At 49.8% G+C, this 22,056-nt stretch overlaps 1 long non-coding RNA gene across 1 annotated transcript; it reads right to left on the bottom strand.

Annotated features, from left to right (window-relative positions):
- Window positions 1–1,785: 1,785 nt before the first annotated feature.
- LOC102961569 lies at window positions 1,786–8,860 on the bottom strand. The gene is made up of 5 exons (XR_001509844.2): window positions 8,773–8,860; window positions 8,125–8,283; window positions 6,209–6,327; window positions 2,132–2,234; window positions 1,786–1,990 (listed from the first exon to the last, which is right to left on the bottom strand). It is a non-coding gene; the product is annotated as an uncharacterized LOC102961569 (long non-coding RNA).
- Window positions 8,861–22,056: the final 13,196 nt, after the last annotated feature.

Here is a 22,056-nt window from a genome sequence, read left to right on the forward strand (position 1 = left end):
ATGGATGCGGGTCCTGATGGGGGCTTTTCAGGTCTTTGTCTAAATTTCAGGTCTTTGTCTAAATTTTTCTGGAGGTTTTATCTTTTTACAATGGGAAGATATCCACTTTTTATTTTTTTATTTTATTTATTTTATTTTATTTATTTTTGAGACAGAGAGAGACACAGCATGAACGGGGGAGGGTCAGAGAGAGAGGGAGACACAGAATCGGAAGCAGGCTCCAGGCTCTGAGCCATCAGCCCAGAGCCCGATGCGGGGCTCGAACTCGTGGACCGCGAGATCGTGACCTGAGCTGAAGTCTGACGCCCAACTGACTGAGCCACCCAGGCGCCCCAGATATCCACTTTTTAAAATGAGTCATAATACGGGGCGCCTGGGTGGCTCAGTCGGTGAAGCGTCTGACTTCAGCTCAGGTCATGATCTCATGGTCTGTGAGTTCGAGCCCCGAGTCAGGCTCTGCACTGACAGTTCGGAGCCTGGAGCCTGCTTTGGATTCCGTGCCTCCCTCTCTCTCTGCCCCTCCCCCGTTCATGCTCTTTCTCTCTCTGTCTCAAAAATAAATAAAAACATTTAAAAATTTTTTTTTAAAAAGTCATAATACAGATTCACGTGAACAAGAACATCATGTACACATGATGTTCTTAAAACTGACCATTAAACTGACCATTTTCTTTTTCTTAAATTATTTTTTAAAGAATGTTTAATTTTATTTTTTTATTTGAAGGGATAATATGAATGTTTTGATAATATTTTTATATCTATGCAGAACCATAAACAATTTTTCTGGTTTATAATATTTAATTTTGTCCTACCATATATGACATTTCATTTTTGTGAAATGACTATGTATTTCTTTAAAAACACTTGTGAGGGGTGCCTGGGTGGCTCAGTCGGTTGAGCATCCGACTTTGGCTCAGGTTCTGATCTCACCGTTCATGAGTTCGAGCCCATCGGACTTGCTGCTGTCGGTGTGGAGCCTGCTTTGGATCCTCTGTCCTCTCTCTGCCCCTCTTCTGCTTGGGCTCTCTCAAAGATAAATAAAAACATTAAAAAAAAAAAAAAAAGAATGTCTAATTTTACTTTTAAGTAATCTCTAATCTCTCCACCCAACATGAGGCTCAAACTCACAACCCCGAGATCAAGAGTCACATGCTCTCCTGACTGAGCCAGCCAGACACCCCCAAAATGACAATTTTCTATGTCACTTTACATAATCTACTTCACTCTTTTTAGTACCTCCATAGTATTCTGTTCTCTGGATACAGACCACTAACGCCAGACATGTGGGTTAATTCTGATTATTCACAAAATACCTGCCATAAGGGGCACTTGGGTGGCTCAGTCAGTTGAGTGTCCAACTCTTGCTTCGGGCCCAGGTCACGATCCCAGGGTGGTGGGATAGGAGCCCCCCCTCGGGCTCCACACTGAGCATGGAGCCTGCTTAGGATTCTTCCTCTCTCCTGCTCTGCCCCTCCCACCCCCCAAATAAATAAACGGACTTAAAAAAATATACGCTCTAAGCTACAGCTAGACTGTTGCAACATTTATGGGAAAGGAAGTACTGATATTTATTTTTCTTTTTTCGGTTCGTCTCTGGCCGTGCGGAGCCTGAGCTCAGCACCCAAGGGGCCCGTGCACACCCCCCGGGGGTGAGTGAATAAGCCGGGCGCGCCTGCACCCGCACCCTCGCCGGGACACGCGGCCGGGGACGAGGGGCCGGCCGGGGCCGGTGTGTGTGCACGCGTGAAGGCTGGGATGGGGCCCCCGGAAGAGCAGGGCAGGGAAGCATGTAGGCACCACACACCACGGGGGCGAGATGACCCTGACTCATAGGCCCAGGCGTGGAAGGTAACGGCCGGGAAACTCCGGGGCTTTGAATGAGTTCTGACTCACTGACGTCTCACTTCTCGGTTCTCCTCCAGCGTCTCGCTGCACCGTCTCCGGGAAGGGCTTGTGACGTTAATCACCGGGATCCTGAGAAAGAGGAGCGCTGCCCAGAGAGAGGGGGCCGAGGGGATGATAATGATGGGCCTCATTCATAGAAGAAGTCCAATCAGCCCTTGTTACGTTAATATTTTGAACGCACCCCCCCGCCCCCGCCCCCGCCCAGAGCGGCTGACTCCGATTGTACCTGCGGGACGTCCCCCTGAGTGATCCGACTGAAAACACCCATCACGCACTTCATAAGCACTCTTCCCCTTCCTTTATTTCTATTCAGGGGCTGTCTTCAATTCCTTTTCAAGATGAAAATGACTCTATTTATTTCTTTTTCTGATTATAAAGGAAATGCTTGCTCATTATAAAAAAAAGAAAAAAATCAGACAGTTCCAAAAAACATAAAGAAGAGACTGAAAGATCACTCAGAAGGCCATCCCCAGGGACGCCACTATTGGCATGCTTCTTCTTTTTTTTTTTAAGTTTATTTATTTATTTTGAGAGAGACAGAGACAATGTGAGTGGGGGAGGGGCAGAGAGAGAAGGAGGCAGAGACTCCCGGGCAGGCTCTGCACCCTCAGCGCGGAGGAACCCGATGTGGGGCTCGAACCCACGAAGCCGTGAGATCATGACCCGAGCCGAAACCAAGGGTCAGATGCTTAACCTCCTGAGCCACCCAGGCGCCCCATGGCCCTGCTGGCATTCTGAAGCACATCCTTCCAGACGGTGCCTATGTGTCCCTGCACACCCACGCGGGCTTATCTTTGCCGAGTTCCCAGTCAGTATGGATCTCTGCTGTCCTTTGAGGAGTTTCCATGCACGCCATCACATGGGCACAGCTGGGAGCCTCGCCTCCCTCTCCGGCTGCAGGATCCAGCGGAAAGCCAGGGCAAGACCTCATAAGCCCTTAATGAGCTTAATAAAGGCACCTAAAGATGCCATTACGATTTTAACAATTTAGACCATGAAGAGCTCCACCCCCCAGGCAGCTGGAAGTGAATCCGCATACAGATGCGCGTGGTGAGCCGGGCCCTCGGCTTGGAGTCCGACCGGAGGGTTCTGCAGCGGAGTTCTAGACCCGCCTTCGCCACTCTCCTGGAGGCTGGGTCCCTTCGCCTCCAAGCCTCACTTGCCGCCGAATATCCGTGAACCTGAGAGGGCAGAATGCTAAGTACTAAGTACTCTGTGCACCTGAGAGGGCAGAATGCTAAGTACTAAGTACTCTGTGCTATTTAGAGGTCCTGCTCTAATTCCAAGGCCCGAGAGCAGAAGAGAAAGTGGGATGTCCCAGCCATGGAAGAGAGCAGGCGTTTTAGAGTTTCCCTGGCTGAGACCTAAAGGTAACACCTGCATCAACAGAGTCCTAGAACAACCCAGAGCCTACGAGAATCTGGGAGATTAGAGTGCTACCGCCCCACACCCCAATGCAGTGAGCCTGAATATACGCACATCTGTAACATGACCCAGTGGAACAATGGGTTTGAGTTGTGAGATGAGGTACCAACGAGGCAGTGCATTTATTTGAAAGTGTTTTGGGAATCTGAAGTGCGTTCATACCCGCAAAGCTGCCTCCACAGAAGTGCTGACGGGAACAGACACCAAGACCTTCATCCCGAGGCGGGCCTCACGGTTGGTGACAGCTACAGGGAGTACCTGACTGTCCAGTGCTAGGCCCAGCTCTGGGGCTGGGGAGACGGTGGAAGGAAAGACAGAGAGGCCCTCCCCTCAGGGGGCGTAGATTCCAGCGGAGAGGCAGACGAGAAAAAGGGAGATTGGGGTGCCCGGGTGGCTCAGTCAGGGTTAAGCACCCAGCTTGGGCTCAGGTCATGATCTCGCGGTCCATGAGTTCGAGCCCTGCGTTGGGCTCCTCTGCTGTCAGCACGGAGCCTGCTTCGGATCCTGTCTCCCTTTCTCTGCCCCTCCCCTGCTTGTGCACACACGTTCTCTCTCTCAAAAATAAAACAAACATTAAAAAATTAAAAAAAAAAAGAGGCCATTTGCAACTACGTGGATGGAACTGGAGGGTATTATGCTAAGTGACATTAGTCAGAGAAAGACAAGTGTCATATGACTTCACTCATATGAGGACTTTAAGAGACAAAACAGATGAACATAAGGGAAGGGAAGCAAAAATTATATAAAAACAGGGAGTGGGACAAAACATAAGAGATTTTTAAATACAGAGAACAAACAGAGGGTTACTGGAGGGGTTGTGGGAGGGGGGATGGGCTAAATGGGTAAAGGGGCACCAAGGAATCTACTCCTGAAATCATCGTTGCACTATATGCTAACTAACTTGGATGTAAATTAAAAAAATAAGTTAAAGAAAATACAAAAAAAAAAAAAAGGGAGATAAATCAGAACAAGAAACTTTGAGAAGGGCGCTTGGGTGGCTCAGTCAGTTGAGCGTCTCACTTTGGCTCAGGTCATGATCTCACGGTTCATGGGCTCGAGCCTCGCGTCGGGCTCTGAGCTGACAGCTCAGAGCCTGGAGCCTGCTTCAGATTCTGTGTCTCCCTCTCTCTCTGCCCCTCTCTCATCGTGTGCTCTCTCTCTCTCAAATAAATAAACATTAAAAAAAGAAAAAAGAAACTCTGAGGGACGGAGGTGAGTCCTCTGAGGGTTAGAAAACAGGATGAGGTTGAAAGTGAGGGACAAGGCAGGGGCTAGTTCAGAGGGTGACAAAGAAGGCCTCTCTAAGGAGGTAACATCTAAGGGCTCAAACCTGAGCGACAAGGACAGCCACATGGACGCCTGGAGCACACTGTGTTCCAGGGCAACAGGACAGCAAGTGCAAAAGCCCTGAGGCAGGAATAAACTCCCGGTCAAGGACCTTTCTTTAAGGTCCTGACCGAGAACTGCCGCGCAGGGAGGGGGGTGGGCAGCCCGGGGTTGCTGTAGGGGTGAAGCAGAGGGAGACAGGCCCCAGTTTGTGTTATACTAGGATCACCCTCCGCCGGGTCTGAAGCTCCGTCTCCTACAGGCAGTGTTGGGGGCCCCAGGGAATCATTAGGGCTTGCAAGGGCTTTCTCCATGAACCAGCACAACCTTCTGAACATCCTTGCCAGGAAAACGGAGAGGCAGAGAGAAAGACAGTTTGCCTCGGGTTGCGGCTCCATTCTTGGGCTGGCATTCAAGCCCCGGGCTCTACCCCCCAAGGCCACCCCACCTAAGGAGGATGGGAGGGGGGCTCACTGAAACCACAGAGCTGGAGGGAGGGCCTGGTGTCTCAAGGCTTCCTGCTTCAGCCAGCCAAACTCCAAGGCTGGGCTCTAAAAAGGAAGTGCTTTGCCCAGCTGGGCCCCGTCCCGCATCACCAGGCCCGGCCCTCAGCCCTCGGCTGGCAGGGGCAGCGGCAGGGGCAGGGGGGAGGGGTCAGCTCCCGGAGCCCAGCCAGCCAAGAGCAACCTGATCGAGCAGGAAACAGGCCTTGAGCCAGACAAAGCTTCAGCCGAGCACCTGGAGCCTTTGTTCCCTTTATTCCTGTCGCAGACTTTCCCAGGCACCTGCGGCTGGGCCTCAGGAGCACCTGGGCCCGGAGGGGGCTCCCACGGGATCTGGTTCTCCCGCCACAGGGAGTGGTCCGACTCGTGATCCTGAGGGAGGTCTTGCAGTGCGATAACAAAAACAGTGACAATAGCGTCCACTTACAGAGCTCTTACTGCAGGCCGGGTGTCATTTTACTTACCCACCCCCCCCAACACCATGAGGTACGGACTGTCATCACCCCCATTTTACAGATTCGCCAATGGAGGCACGACAGAGACCAAAGCCACAAGTGTAAGGAAGTGAAAATAGTAGAGGGACGCTGGGGTGGCTCAGTCAGTTGAGCGTCCGGCTTCAGCTCAGGTCACGATCTCACGGCTTGTGAGTTCGAGCCCCGAGTCGGGCTCTGCGCTGACAGCTCGGAGCCTGGAGCCCGTTTCGGATTCCGTGTCTCTGTCTCTCTCTGCCCCTTCCCCGCTCACACTCTGTCTCCCTCTCTCTCTCAAATATAAATAAACACTAAAAAAAAAAAAAAAATAGTAGGGACTTGGAATCAACAAATCCCAGGGCTCACTGGCCTCTATGACCTTGGGCAAGGCATTTACACTTCAGCAAGCCTGTCACCTGCTGTGTAGATGAAATGATCGGAGGCAGGCAAAGCCGCTGGTGCACGCTTCCTAATCCAGACGCGTCTTTCTGTCCTCCCTACTTCCTATAGCTCCGTGACCTGGGCGTGTACTGCTGAGCCTCAGTTTCCTCATCAGAGAAACTAGGTGAATAGTGTTACCTAAGAGGGCTGTTGAAAGCCTGAAGCGCCTCTGGCAGGAACGCCTGATTTTTCAAAACAGCCACACTCCTGGGACCGTCCGAGGAAGACGCCATCGTCCAAAACTTCCCTCTTGCTCTCTACCGAAATAAACAACAACAACACAAATAGAAAAACCAGCCTTAGAGCCATTCCCCCTGTGAAACAAAAAGCCAGTATTACGCTGCTGGGCTCAGAAGATTTTCTCAGGAGGAAATCCAGAAGCGACAGCTTAAGCCATAATTCTCTCTAGATCCACACCCTGAACAGACGGCCTCACCCACAGCAGCCGGGACAAGAAGGACAGTTGCAGGTTCATGCAAAGTGCAGGGGAGATCCACCCGAGATTCCACCACCCAGACACACACACACACACACACACACACACACACACACACACACACACCTTCCTCTCCTATAAATCAGCCTGTATTCATCAAGTTCTTGCCTTCAGCAAGGGCACCATGGGCAGGTACCGTCCTTGTCCTCAATAACAGGGAATAATCACCAAACGTATGTGCAGCCACTGTCATAAACACACATCAGGGTGGTGGCCCCAGCTCTTCTGAGTGGCCACGTCTGTTTCTCTCATCCACATTTTGGGGCTCAACTGCTCCTTCTCTCGTCCAACTCTGCCATTCAGGTACGAGCTGCCGATTATTCTCCGTGTCTGCCTCGGGCCACGGTGGTTGGTGCAAGAAAAAGGCATGAGATCCAGAAAAACCAAGCCCTATTGAAGTTTTTGTCAGGATTTTAAAATCGGAGCTGGAGGGGTGCCTGGGTGGCTCAGTGAGTTGAGTGTCCGACTTCGGCTCTGGTCATGATCTCACGGTTCGTGAGTTCAAGCCCCGGGTCAGGCTCTGCGCTGACAGCACGGAGCCCGGAGCCTGCTTCGGATTCTGTGTCTCCCTCTCTCTGCCCCTCCCCCGCTCACACTCTGTCTCAAAAATGAACAAACATTAACAAAAGAAATAAAATAAAATAAAATAAAATAGGAGCCAGGGAGGAAAACCCTATTCCTCTTGGACTGGCGAGTGCAAAGGATGTGAATCTGGGCTAGCTGACAGTCATTTTTTGGGTGGAGAAAGCCAGTTTGCAGAAGCAGGGATAAAGACATCAAAGAGAGAAGCCATGATGAGCGGCAGGGCGTCCTGACATAATCCCAGGTTCCTGTTGTCCCTGAAGCAGGCTCAACCCTTCCTGCCTATCCCCTGATGGTGTGGTTCAATGAGCCAATAAATTCCTTTCTGGCCCTTCCAGCTCGAGAGCCCTGCCTAATCCAACCAGCAAGCATCCAGTGGTAATAAACACAACAGTTCAGTAGGACAGATGTCACAGGCGGGACTTGACAATTTGCCAAGTGAAAGTTTTGGGCAATCGTAGCTGTCAAATCAGGGGTGCCTGGCTAGCTCAGTTGGTGGAGTGTGGGACTCTTGATTTTGGCTCAGGTCACAGTTTTGCAGTTTGTGGGACGGAGCCCTGAGTCTTCTCGTCGTGGAGCCTGCTTGGGATCTTCTCTCTCCCTCTCTCTCTGCCCCTCCCCTGCTTGTGCTCTCTTTGTCTCTCTCTCTCAAAATAAATAAACGTAAAAAAACAATAAAATGGGGCGCCTGGGTGGCTCAGTCGGTTAAGTGTCTGACTTTGGCTCAGGTCATGATCTCGTGGTTCATGGATTGGAGCCCCTCATCAGGCTCTGTGCTGACGGCTCAGAGCCTGGAGCCTGTTTCGGTTTCTGTGTCCTCCTCTCTCTCTGCCCCTCCCCTGCTCGTGCACATGCATTCTCTCTCTCTCTCTCTCTCTCTCAAAATAAATAAATAAACTTAAAAAAATAAAATCTTTAAAAAAAACTGTGAAGTCACACAAGATCGCCTCATTCCTTCAAGCGAGTACATACTTACCGAGCCCCCACTTGTGCCAGGCATAGTTTTAGGCGCTGGGGATATAACCGTATATGGGGCCGACTAGACCCTTTTCCTCACTCTGGAGTAATCAGAGGGGGCTTCCTGGAGCTGGTGAGGCTCCAGGGCCTCACTGAGGCATGGTGAAACCTGGACGGGCTGAGAAGGGCGGGGAGAAAAGCACGAGTAAAGCCACGGAGGCGCAAGACTAGCGGCTACAGCGGGCGCTCACCAGTGTTGGGTGCGTGGATGGGAGAGGGAAGGAAGTCCCCCGGGGGAGGAGCGGGTCACCGGGCGGGAGAAGAGCTCCTCCCAGAGAAGGTAATGCTGAGGAAGGGAGACCAGACCAGACCAGGGCGGACCTCGCCGCAAAGCATGGACTTCGCCCGGGTCGCACCACACGATGCCCCCCACCCCCACCCCCGCGTCTCTGTTGTGGTTGCCACACCCACGCTCTCCGTGGCCTCGCCGGTGGGACTCTGCCCAGCGGCCCATCCAGCACCACAGCCACCCGAGGTCATGCCCCAGACACCACCGCCTTCCTGGCTCCTGGGCGAAGCCGCCAGCACAGCACTCCCGCCCAGCCTGTAATTTAACCTGACCTCCTCCCGGCCTGGCCGCTCCCGGCCTTCTGCACCCCAGACATACCCGCTGCAGGAAATGCCCAAGTGGGAGAAGAGGCCTGGTGCCCACCTGGATCCCCGGGCCCGGGCTTCGCGGAGGGGGCTGCGGGCCGTGTGACAGTGCGGGGCGGGCTGCGGTCGCCACGGTTGGCTTTGCAGCCGAGGACCGGGGAGACCACGCCCCCTGGTGGCCAGGAGCCACCCCGCACCTTGGTCTTCCCGCGACCTCTACAATGTGCGCCCTCCCTTCGAAGTCGGTGTTTTTCGTTGTTTTGTTTCAAGAAATACCTTTCTGAAAAGCTGACAACACGAATAAATCCTTTAAGTTGGACGGGTCGCCATGTCAAGGAATCTCATAGTAAAAGACTTCTGGAAAAAACCTTAGATTTCGCCAAGCCACAGCAAAATGTTCGGATTCTAATTTCTTGTGCACTGATCTGCTATGGCAGGGTGATGTGATGGCTGGCAATTGTCGTTCCCGCTATCTGCCAGGTCTGTGAAGAATCTTCCCAGGTGCATGTGTCCCATGAGGCTATGGGACACGCCTCCCAATTTTTTTTGGTAATTCTGACAGCCCTCTCTGGCAAATAGATGCCTGGTCTGTTCTTAACAAAGAGCCCCTCTCTACGTGTTCCTCGGCTCTGAACCTCAGCTTTTCCCTCCACAGTGTTGGTTCACAGTGGGGGTGAACCTCGGACTGTCAGTAATGGTAACTTATTTACAAGCATTTTTGTCTGTGTTATGCAATGCCCCGTAGTAGGTGCTAGTTCTTCCTGGTGGGGGGGGGTGGTGTGGTTTGTGGAGGAGGGGGATGGTGATTCACAAAAACTAGAAGACAGACCTTGGTCTCAGGGGCCTGTATCCAGCGTAGACATAACATACACACATGACACAACCTGCAAACAATCACAAATGAACAGCAGGGGACAAACTAAATATACATGTGCCCAGAGCAGTGATCAGAGTGCGTATGACGTTGGTGGCGGGACGGTTGCCGGAAATACGGCTGGAGGGGAGTCTGGACGATTGCCATGCCCACAGACTGAGCCCTTCTGGGGGCTAGAAGGATGCCAAGGAAGAGGCCAGCATCTACCCACTTTGGAGATACAGCCATCACGCCCCCAAGGTACGGTGGCGCTCTTGGCACCTGCTTTCTGTTCTGTCCTTGCGGAAGACCCTGCATTCCCACCCACCTCCCTGCTCCTGTTGGGCTGCCACGTGATCACACAGGAACCCCACCAGGGATCACACTGGCCCACTTACACACCTCTTACTGCCCCTAGCTGTGGGCATCAGAATGTCCGTTGGCAGTATGACCTCAATGAGGTTTTCTTGCTTATGCCTTTGTTCTGGCCTCGACTCCGCCTTAGAAGGGAACAAACCAAGTCCTTTGGATCCCCAGGGCCATGAAGGCTCCCATCCTCAGAAACCAGGTATCCTGGCTCTCGCCTGCCTGACACCTGGGCAGAATTGGTGCAGGCCTACACATGGATAGGGTTTCACGAGTGGCTACCAGCTACTCTGAATATCCTGGAAGTTTGTCCCAGTCATTGGTGTTCAGTACAGAGGGCATGGATTTTGAAATGCAGCATATGAAGCGGTGTAGCCCGAGGGCACGAGCCATCCATCTTTAACCGCATCTCAGACTAGGAAGGTCATTAGTGAGGAATGTTGGATGGGAGGATGAAGGGATTCCACTGGGCCTGTCCATTCTTCACGAGCAATTTTTCAAAAGACAAACAGAAGCCTAATTTCTTCACTTGCCACACAATTTGGGAATACTCAGGAACCAGGAGGTTGCCCCGTGAATAAGAAATGCAAATAAAGGCAATCCAAGAAACCAAATAGCAAGCTAGGACATCGGGTCAAGCAAGACCAAGGCAGCCCTCTCACCACCTCAAGGTCTAACTCCTTAGGGCGGTCCCTACAATTTGGATTCCAACAGGACTTTCAACCACTCAAGACGCAGCCCCCTCTCATGACCACACGGGTTAGATATCACCTTAGGCAGTTACCCACCCACTGATTTGGGAATAGGCTCACGGCCCATTCTCTGGGAGGAATTCTTCTGTCAGCAATGAGCTCAGCTTTTGGATCCGTACCTGCTTGGGTTTGGCTAGTCACCGGGTGACCCAATGAGATTCCATGATCTGGCTTCTGGCCAGAATACCTTTGCTCCTGGGCTTCAGGTGGGAGGCAGGGGCATCATTTGGGATATCGTGGGTTCTGGGTAACAAAAACTCTCCTCAAACGGGCTTAATCAGTGAGGACACTGATTGTGTCACTTACCAGGAAGTCCCACAGGAGGCTGGGCCCCAGATCAGTTGATGTGGCATCTTGGTGAGGACATCAAGACCCTAGTTCATGCGTTCCTTTATCCACTCTTTTGCCACCACAGGAGATCGTGCTATTTTGCCCTTCATGCAGGAGAACGCCTGTTTCCCCACAACCTTATGAACAGAATGTGTTGTCAAACATTTGGATTTTTGCCAATCTGATAGGTAAAAAGGTAGTATCGTGGTGTTATTTCGATTTTAATTGCTCTTATGAGTGAAGTTGGGCATTTTTTCACATGCTTGAGGGTTACTTTTTCCTTTCTCCGTGAATGGTATCTTCATCTACTTTTCTCACTTTTCATCTAGGCTGTAGGTAGGTTCCTTCTATCTCTCTGCTCCGGCCAGAACCAAGATGGCAGCAGTGGTCCCAGACACCGGAGGCTTGCTTCCTGGGTGTAGCTAACCTAGTCCCACTTCCCAACCCAACGTCTTCTTCATTTCCCGTTTCTTCTATAGACAAGAAGAGCCAAAAACTCACCTTCCCAGTCTGCCTTGCAGCTAGAAGTGGCCAGGTGACAGTCCTGTCCAATGAGATGAAAGTGAAAGAAAGCCAGGGCATTTCTGGGAAATCGTTGATTAGAAAAGGGACAGGTTTCAGTCCCTGACAAAGTTCCTTTCTTCCCAGGCCTCAACGTGGACATAACGGCCGGAGTGGCAGCCTTTTAAACACCATTAATGAAAGAAAAAGAGAATCACAGAGATGTTGATCCTAATATTATTTGAGACACCAATGCCAGGAACCACCTACCTCCAGACTTTTATACTGAGCTCGTTAAATATCTTCACTCTTAAACCGTTATTTGTCAGTGTGTGTGTGTGTGTGTGTGTGTGTGTGTGTGTGTGCATGTGCGTGCGTGTGTGTATGGGGGTGGTTCCGTTACTTGCTGATAAAAACATTTCTAACTGATATACTATGGCTTTCTCTCAGGAGGGAGAAAACTCCCCAGTCCTCCCTGGACTTCTCAGGGTATTTGTCAGACTGGGTCATATGCCTTTGCCTGAACCAACTGCCCTCAAGGGGAACAGAATTCCCCTCAGGCCAATGGGGTGACTCTTGAGGTATGGGGGTCAACTTTCCCTGAGACAAATGGATGCAAGGAAGAAAAGTGCTCGGTGTAGGGGGGAGACGTGGTACTTGCAGAAAGGAAGAGGTGAGGGGCGCCTGAGTGGCTCCGTTGGTTGAGCATCTGACTCTCGAATTAGGCTCAGGTCATGATCCCAGGGATTGAGCCCCACATCGGGCTCCACACTGTGCATGAAACCTGCTTAAGAGCCCCTCTCCCCCACTTGCACTCTCTCTATATATAACATTTTAAAAGGCGGGGGGCGCCTGGGTGGCTCAGTCGGTTGAGCGTCCAACTCTGGGTTTGGCTCAGGTCAGGATCTCACAAATCGTGAGTCCCAGCCCTGCGTAGGGCTCCGTGCTAACAGTGCGGATCCTGCTTGGGAGTCTCTGTCTCCCTCTGTCTCTTCCTCTCCCCTGCTCACACTCTATCTCTCTGTCTCAAAAACGAATAAATAAACATTAAAAAACTAATGAAATGATAAAATAAACTAATAACAAAATAAAATAAAGAAAGGACGAGGTGAGAAATGGCTGCTGGGGAGACAGCCAGCAGGGAGCCCCGCAGTGACCGAGTGCCCACCCTGTGGGCCAACAAGGTCATCAAAACCACTAATGGACGGTGACAAGAGCTACTCCTCTCTCGATCAGGTCCAGGGGATAGGTTTTTTTCCCTTTAAGATAGAAATAAACTTGCTTTAATGAGTGAATAGATGACACTAGAGTATCAGCTCCATGAGGGCAGGCGTATATTTTTCTTGCTTTCCACTTCATCCCTAATCCTTAGCGATTGATAAGGAACCTTGAGCAGGACAGAAACTTTCCACGCAGACCTACGGACCTGCCTCCCGTTTGACACTGATCCCCTGGCTGTGTGGTCACGATAACTCAGTCTGCTACCATCTGACCTAATTGTGCTAACGGCGGCTCCATATTTCCCCATCTCGACTCCAGGGTCACAGCCGACCCTCATCTGGAGCCGGTGAACCCATTCTGATTCCCAGGAGTCATCACTTTCTTTCCAGGGCGTCCCCAGTCCTCCCCGCCACCACCACCCGCCCCCGTGCCTTCATCCTTGTTCAGCTCTCTGGCCCAATGTCTGAAGTCTCCACGTCCTTCCCCTTCAAAAACACGAGAATGGCCTTTTGACCCTCGTCCACCTTCCAGCTTGTTTCCACCGCAAGTTTCCAAAGACCACGGGCAGTGACTCAGCATCTACTTCTCAGCAGCTGGGATATAATTAGTCCAGACCAAAGGACTTTATTTTCAGTAGCCAGGAGCTCATTTGCACACTCGCAAGCCACCTTGCACGGGCTCAGAGCTGGCTTCTCCCTGTCACGCGTGCACTCTTCTCTGCCACGTCCGAGAGGCACAGGGCCAGAGACCCGGAGCGCTTCTGTCTTCCCCTGTGGCCCCCGCCAGCGTCCCTCCCTCAGCTCCTGTGGCAGCTGGCTCCCTCTTTCTTTCCTCCTTTGGGTCTGAAAGGAGCTCAAGGTTCCTTTTGATCGTCCCCTTTGGCAGTGTTCTATTACAGTTCTTTATTTCCCCCGTTCTAAAAAGTAATATAAGCTCATTAGAGAAAATGTAGAAAATCCAACTAAGTAAGAAGATGAAGTGAGAAAAATAACTTTCTGCCCCATTGCCTACGCTCAAGCCTGGTTAACGTGTCAGAAGCCACAATGATGGGTCTCGTTTACTTAAAAGCGCCTCCTTTTTAGAATTTCCTAACACAACTAAGGGTGCGAGAAGAGAGCAAAAGAAGAGAAAAACGGAGAACTGCAAAACACCCATAAAACAAGTAACAAAATGGCATTAAATACATCACTATAGAATTTCCTCTTATTTAAAAAAATTTTTCTAATGTCTATTTTTGAGAGAGAGACAGAGTGCAAGTCGGGGAGGGGCAGAGAGAGGGGGAGACACAGAATCGGAAGTCAGCACAGAGCTGTCAGCACAGAGCCCGACGCGGGGCTTGAACTCACGGACCGCGAGATCATGACCTGAGCCGAAGTCGGACGCTTAACCGACTAAGCCTACCAGGCGTCCCTAGAATTTCCTCTTAAATCTGAGCTCTAATTGTTCACATTTTGTGGAGCCTTCAAGAAAACAATTGAGTCAGTGCGAAGGTGCACAAGGACTTAATTCACAGCACAAGAGGTGTGCTCCCTAGGAAGCCAGCATGAACAGGTAGAGGGGTGTGGGGACAAGGACGTTCCCGGAAGCAGCTTGTGCAAGCACAGAAAAGGTTTGAATGGACATGACCCTATTATTATGAAACATCATTACAGGTGTTCTTTGGGGAGGAGGCAATGGAAGTGCAGAAAGAGAGGAAAGTTTTCACTTTTTTTTTTACTGTACACACTTAGAGAAAGAGAATGATTTTTACAGAGATTCTTTCATTAATTTCTCCATTTCTGAAGTTTCTACATTTTCTACAGGAAATGTGTTATTAAAATTTTTTTAACGTTTATTTATTTTTGAGAGAAAGAGAGAGACAGAGCATGAACAGCAGAGGGGCAGAGAGAGAGGGAGACACAGAATCCGAGGCAGACTCCAGGCTCTGAGCCATCAGCACAGAGCCCGACGCGGGGCTTGAACCCACAAACCGCGAGATCGTGACCCGAGCTCAAGTCGGCCGCTCAACAGCCTGAGCCACCCAGGTGCCCCTCGTGTGTTACTTTTATAATCACAAAAATGTTAACATATGTGTTATGGGATAAACTGTGTGCCCCCAAAATTCATATGTTGAAATTCTAACCTCCAATACCTCAATGTGACTGTATTTGGAGATGGGGTTTTTAAAGAGGTGATTCGATTACCCTGAGGACATTAGGGTCTGTGCTAATCCAGTATGTCTGATGTCCTTATAAGAGGAGATTAGGACACACAGACACCCAGAAAGAAGACAACCATGTGCAAGCTAAGAAGGACCCTGTGGACACCTTGATCTTGGACTTCCGGAGCCCAGAACTGTAAGGAGATAAATGCCTGCTGTTTAAACCACCCAATCTACGGTTCTTTGTTAGGCAGCCTGGCAAACTAAAACACCATGTAATTAAAAAGACACAAGGCAAGCAGATACAAGCTCTTGGTATTTCAAGTTTTCACACTGAAACTTTTTGCTGGCCACGAGAAACCCAGGGGTTCGGGAAGGAATTTGTAACCCCCCTCCCCTGCTCTTTGCAGCTAGAACTTGAGCGCCAGCCTGTGGGGCAGGGGGTGAGCAGAGGATACGAGCCAAGGCCAGGCCTCTCTGCCCTAGGCTGCCACCAGCCACCGCTTACACGAGGGAAGAACGAGGGGAGGAGTCAGAAGGGGTGGTTCTTGGCCAGAAACGTCTGCAAGGGAGCAGACAGTGCAGTGTCCAATCGGGTGGCCATGCGGGCCCAGCACGTGCTCTAGGTGGGACACTGGCCCTTTTGCAAACGGAATGAAAATAAGCAACCTCTCCCTGCAAAGATGCACACGCATAGGTTTCGCACGCTCCTTCGGGGCTTTGTGTCCTCGCCACTCCCAACATTTGTGGACCCTAAATTAAAAACCTCTGCTCCAGTTGAAAACGTAAAAAATTAATTTACGGGACTGTGTCGGTAGGACTCTTGCAGGGCAAACACGGCACCCCCAGTAAGAGAGAAGACCGAACGGAAGGTAAAGGACAGTCAGATATAACCTGGGAAGAAGCCAGGAACCTGCACAAACATTTCCACGAAGCAGAAGGGTGAAGGCTCCACGGGGCAATAAACGGGACTTTGCTGAGAGCAGAGGCCAGACGGAGGAGCTGAAGCATCTCGTTGGGGCGACTGGGTGGCTCAGTCGGTTGGGCACCTGACTCTTGGTTTAGGCTCGGGTCATGACCTCAGGGTTTGAGTTCAAGCCCCTCATCGGGCTCTGTGCTGACAGTGCTGAGGCTGCTTGGGATTCTCTCTCTCTCTCCCTCTATCCCTCCTGTGCTCTCTTGTCTCTCTCCAAATAGATAAATAAACTTAAAAAAAAAATCTTGTTGCATAATCGTGCCCAGGAGGGTCAGCCCCAACCAATTGGTGTGGCCCCAGAAGTGTTTCTTCCTGAGCAGAGGCTCATCAGAGGGCAGAAAGATAGGTGGAACCGAGTGTTGGGTGCCGATGAACTTGGCCCGTATGACAAGAAAGTGAACATATGAACCTAAAGCACCAGGGTTTAGGGGGACCCGTTTAGGGACCCTTCTCTGCAGTTGTAATAGCAACATGTCAAGCTTGGGGTATTTGCCCGCTCTCTCCTACACTCTGTTTTTTTTTTTTTTTTATGTTTATTTATTTATTGAGAGAGAGAGAGAAGGAGCAGGGAAGGGGCAGAGAGAGAGGGAGACACAGAATCCGAAGCAGCCTCCAGGCTCCGAGCTGTCAGCACACAGCCGACATGGGGCTGGAACTCACAAACTGTGAGATCATGACCTGAGCCGAAGTCGGACGCTCAACCGACTGAGCCACCCAGGCGCCCCTCTCCTACACTCTTTGAACACCAGACAATAAAGTGGCAGAGAATGAAAACTTCTTGGCTGTACATTGAATTACTGGAAACAATAATTTGCAAGAATGGTCACTGCAGGGCTATTTATAATAGCGAAACATTGTCCCTGCATTGGGACTGCTGAAATGAATTACGATGTGTTGTTTCAGAGACTATAGAGGCTCCGGGCTGGCTCAGCCGGTAAAGCACACAACTCTTGATCTCAGGGTTGTGAGTTCAAGCCTCACGTTGGGCATAGAGTCTACTTAAAAAAAAAAAAAAAAATAATAATAATAAAATAAGATGCTGGTTGTAGAAGATGGTGCAAACACCTCTTTCCCCTCCCAGTTCGAGCTTTGGGGTCATTGTTCCTTTGAACTCTTCAAAGGGGACCTAACCTTGAGTGTGGGATGCAGGTAGCCGTGCCCAGCCCTTCCTGGCACTCACTGAAGTATGAGATGGCCACCCAGTTTTCACTCCACGTGGGTTCAAATCCCAGCGGGACCATCTACCCGGCAAGTTCTTTTTAGCTTCTCTTACCTTGAGTTTCTCTTGTGTCAAACAGAGGTTAGCTATAGCAGGTGGAATTTTTCAAGGGAGCGGAGCCCTATAGTGGTGGCAGCATGGAGTGGTGGTTAGGAGACCAGATTCCGGACCCACGCTTGGCTGCGCTCGGTGGTTCAGACCCCAGCTCAGACATTTTCTTTCCGTGTTTAATTTTTCTCATCTGTAAAATGAGGATAACAAAAGCATGGTTATGGGGCGCCCGGGGGGGCGGGGCTCAGTCGGTTAGGCGTCTGACTCTTGATTTCAGCTCGGGTCACGATCTTACAGTTTGTGGGTTTGAGTCCCGTGTTGTGCTGACCCTGCTTGGGATTCTCTCTCTCTCTCTCTCTCTCTCTCTCTCTCTGTCCCTCCCCTGCTGAAGCATGGGCAAACAAGCTCTCTCTCTCTCTCTCTCAAAATAAACATTAAAAAAAAACCCAAAGCATATTGAATTAATATATCTAAAGTGCTTATATTTACCTTATTTTTTAAATTTTTATTCAAATTCTAGTTAACATACAGTGCAACATTGTTTTCAGTCCTTTTTCTTCAATGTTTATATTTGAGGGAGAGAGAGAGAACAAGTGGAGGAGGGGCAGAGAGAGGGGGACAGAAGATTGAAAGCGGGTTCTGTGCTGACGGCAGAGAGCCCGATGCGGGGCTGGAACTCACAGACCGTGAGATCATGACCTGAGCTGAAGTCAGATGCTCAACTGACTGAACCACCCAGGCTCCCCTAAAGTGCTTACATTTAGAATTAATGTGTCTGAACTACTCTAATAGAATTGCCATCAGGCACATGTACCTAGTGTGCATCTGAAATGTGGCTCATCCAAACTGAGGTGTGCATTAAGTGTAAATTCACGGCAGATTGTGAAGTCTTAATATGGAAGGAGAATGTAAAGTATCTCACCAATAATTATATGGGTTACATGTTGAAATAAAAATTTGCATCTGTTAGGTTAAATAGAATATATTTTATAATTAATTTCACTACATATGTATATTTTTTACTTTACTTAATAGGTTTTTATTTTATTTATTTATTTCGCGACAGAAAATCCCAAGCAGGCTCTGCACTGTCAGCACAGAGCCCGACGCGGGGCTTGAACTCACGAACCCCGAGGTCATGACCTGAACCGAAGTCAAGAGTCAGACGCTCAACCGACTGAGCCACCCAGGTGGCCCTATTTTTTTTACTTTTTAAAATGCAGGAGTTACTCATTTCTCCCTGGACTATCTCCCATGTTACATTAGGTATACATGTAATGTACTTGTGTTTGTTGGTATCTTATTTCCTTCTTCTTCTTTCTCTTCTCCTCCTCCTCCTCCCCCTCCATCGTTAATTTGGGAGAGAGCATACACGAGTGTGTGTGGTGTGGGGTTGGGGGCAGAGAGAGAGAGAGAGAGAGAGAGAGAGAGAGAGAGACAGGATCTCAAGCAGGTTCCATGCTCAGTGCTTAGCACGGAGCCCGAGGTGGGGCTGAATCCCACCACTCTGGGATCATGACCTGAGCCGAAATCAAGAGTCGGACAGTCGACCAACTGAGCACCCAGGCACCATTCTGTTTGTTAATATCTGTATTTTAATAAATATTCTGTATTTTAATAAGCAAATAAAATACAGCGCAGTTCCTAGAATATTCACAATTATATATGTGGCTGGCACTGTGTGTTTACTAGAGGGTGCTGGCATGTAGGAAGAGTAACTAACTACTATCAGCATCGAGTGCCTGGCACACGGGAAGTGCTTATCTGGTGGCAGTTTTTGTCCCGAAGGCTCCTGGCTGTGCCCTCTCTGGGCTCTGCACGCAGATCTATGCCTAGAAAGCACCGTCTGTTTCCCCGCCTGCCTTGTCATTCTTATTCACCCACAGTAAGAGCTCCTGGCCTTGCCTTTCATCTTCCCCAGCTCTGAGACCTCTCTAGAGGCATCACACGCATGTACACCTACGCGTACACGCACGCGTGCACACACACACACGCAGGGTTTCTGTGCAGAGGCAAAGTTTCTCAACATCCAGTCCTCCATCCCCTCCTGTCTCCCGGTGGCTCTGGACCCCAAGCACCCCCGTTCCACCGAGGTCACCATACCTCGGCTTGGCGAGCGGTCCTTGCTGTCATCCTCCGTTTTCTCCTCGGGCCCGCACATCTGAGGCTTGATCTACGTGGTGCTCAGGCAGACGGAGTGGCGCGGGAAGGGGCTGTCGGCAGGCTGCCAAGAGGCTGCCCAAAGCGGCCTTTACTCTGACAAATTCACTCCTGGGACCCCGGGGTCTAGCCTCAGCCTGGCAGCTGGTGGAGAGGAGCTCTGAGTCTCAGCTGCGGGCTTGGACTCTTCAATTTCTCAGGGGACCAGCGTATACAGCAGATGGCATGTTTTCAATGCATTTAGCAGGGTGAGAACAGTTTTGTTTAGGAAAACATCCTGATGAGCCACTTTGGTCGAGGAAGGGGAGGGCGGTGCCCGGGACATGGTTGAAGGGACGTGGTTAAATAAATACATGAGGGACTCAACGGCTTTACCAGCGTCATAATGGGAGCTTAGGGAAAAGGGACCCCAAGAAGAGAGAAGACAGGGAAGGTCAGAGAAATGAAATGAAGTGGGTGGGGGCACAAAACAAGATGGCAGGAGCCACAGCCTGGCATGAATTCCAGTGAGAAATTTCCAGTGGCAGGGACACCAAAGGACAGATGGACTTCCTTATTTGTTTATTTTTCAGCAGGTTCCACACCCAATGTGGAGACCGAGCTCAGGACGCTGAGCTCAAGAGTCACATGCTTATCGACCGAGCCAGCTGGGAATCCCCAAAGGATTTTTTTTTTTTTAATTGTGGTAGGGGTACCTGGGTGGCTCAATCGGTTAAGCATCCGGCTCTTAGTTTCCACTCAGGTCGTGATCTCATGGTTCATAGGTTCGAGCCCCAAGTTGGCTGGGGATGCTCTCTCTCTCTCTCTCTCTCTCTCTCTATCCCTCCCCTGCTCAGGCTCTCTCTCTCTCCCTCTCCTAAATAAACTTCAAAAAATTGTGGTAAAATACACATAACAAAATTTACCATCTTAAAAATTTCTAGGTGTGTACTTCAGGGACATTAGATACATTCTCCTTATTGTGCATCCATTACCACCATCCTTCTCTAGAACTTTCTTCATCTCCCAAATTGAAACTCTGTATGCATTAAACACTAACTCCTCATTCCCCCCCCCCTCCCCCCCCCGCCCCACCCCAGCTGCTGACAACTACTTTCTGTCTACTTTCTGTCTCTATGAATTTGACAACTCTGGGCACGTCACGTAAGTGGAATCATATGGTATTTGTCCCTTGGTATCTGGTTCATTTCACTTAGCATAACGTCCTGAAGGTTCATCTATATCGTAGCAGATGCCCACGTTGCCTTCCTTTTTAAGGCTGAATAATATTCCATTGTATGTTTATACCACCTTCTGTTTATCCGTTCATCCGTTGGTAGACACTGGATGCTTCCACCTTTCGGCTATTGGGAACAATGCTACCGTGAACAGTGTCCGAACATCTCTTTGAAACCCTGCTTCAACTCTTTTAGGTATTCAGCCAAAAGTGCAACTGCTCAATCATTTGATAATTCACCGTTTTACATTCCCACCAACAGGACACGAAGACTCTAGTTTCTGTACATCCTTGCCAACATTTGTTATTTTCTGTTTTTTGTCTTCCTTTTTTTTTTTTTTTTTGGTAATTTTCTTTTTTTTTTTAAAGTTTACTTATTTTGAGAGAGAGAGAGAGAGAGAGAGAGAGAGAGAGAGAGAAAGAGCAAGTGTGAGCAGGGGCAGGGGAGGGGCAGAGAGAGAGAGAATGAGAGGGAATCCCAAGAAGGCACCATCAGTGCAGAGCCCGACGTGGCACTTGAACTCATGAACCTTGAGATCATGACCTGAGCTGAAATCAAGAGCTGGACGATTAACCGACTGAGCCCCCCCAGGGGCCCCTGTCTTCTTCTTCTAATTGTAGCCACTCTAATGACTGTGAAGTGCTATCTCACGGTGGCATTTCCCCAGGGACTACTTACGTTGATCAACTTTTTCTTTGCTTATTAGCCACTTATAGATCATCTTTAAAGGGTGAAGGGGAGCGGGAGGTACAGGCTTCCACTTACAGGATGAGCTGGTCACGGGAGGGAAGATACAGCACAGGGAATACTGTCAGTGGTATTGTAGCAGTGCTGTGTGGGGACGGGTGACAGCTACACTTGTGGTGAGCACGACATCACGTACGGAGCCACTGAATCACTATGTCGTACACCTGAAACTAATGTAATATTGTTACGTTGTGTGTCTATACTTCAATTTCAACAAAGAACAAAAATCGTCTTTGGAGAACTGTCTATTCAAGTCCTTTGCCCATTTTTTAACCGGTTGTTTGTTGTCCCACTGTTGAATTGTAGAAGTTATTTCTGTTCCCTGGTTATTAACCCCATATCAGATCTCTGATCTCTAAATATTTTATTCCATTCTGTGAGGTGCCTTTTCATTCTGTTAATTGTTTCCTTTAGTGCACAGATTTTAATTGTGATGTAATCTGATTTATCTATTTCTCCTTTTGTGTCCTGTCATGTCCAAGAAATCACTACCAAATCCAATGTCATGAACCTTCTCTGCTATGTTTGTTTTACGAGTTTTATAGTAGTTTTGGGTGCCTGGGCGGCTCAGTTGGTTAAGTGTCTAACTTCGGCTCTGGTCATGATCTCAGGGTTTGTGGGTTCGAGCCCCCCATCGGGCTCTGTGCTGACAGCTCAGAGCCTGGAGCCTGCTTTGGATTCTGTGTCTCCCTCTCTCTGCCCCACTCTTGCTTGTACTCTGTCTCTCTCTCTCTCAAAAAGTAAATACACATTAAAATAAAAAA

Source organism: Panthera tigris, chromosome B3, assembly GCF_018350195.1.
Source record: "Panthera tigris isolate Pti1 chromosome B3, P.tigris_Pti1_mat1.1, whole genome shotgun sequence".
In the NCBI taxonomy this organism is placed as follows: Eukaryota; Metazoa; Chordata; class Mammalia; order Carnivora; family Felidae; genus Panthera; species Panthera tigris.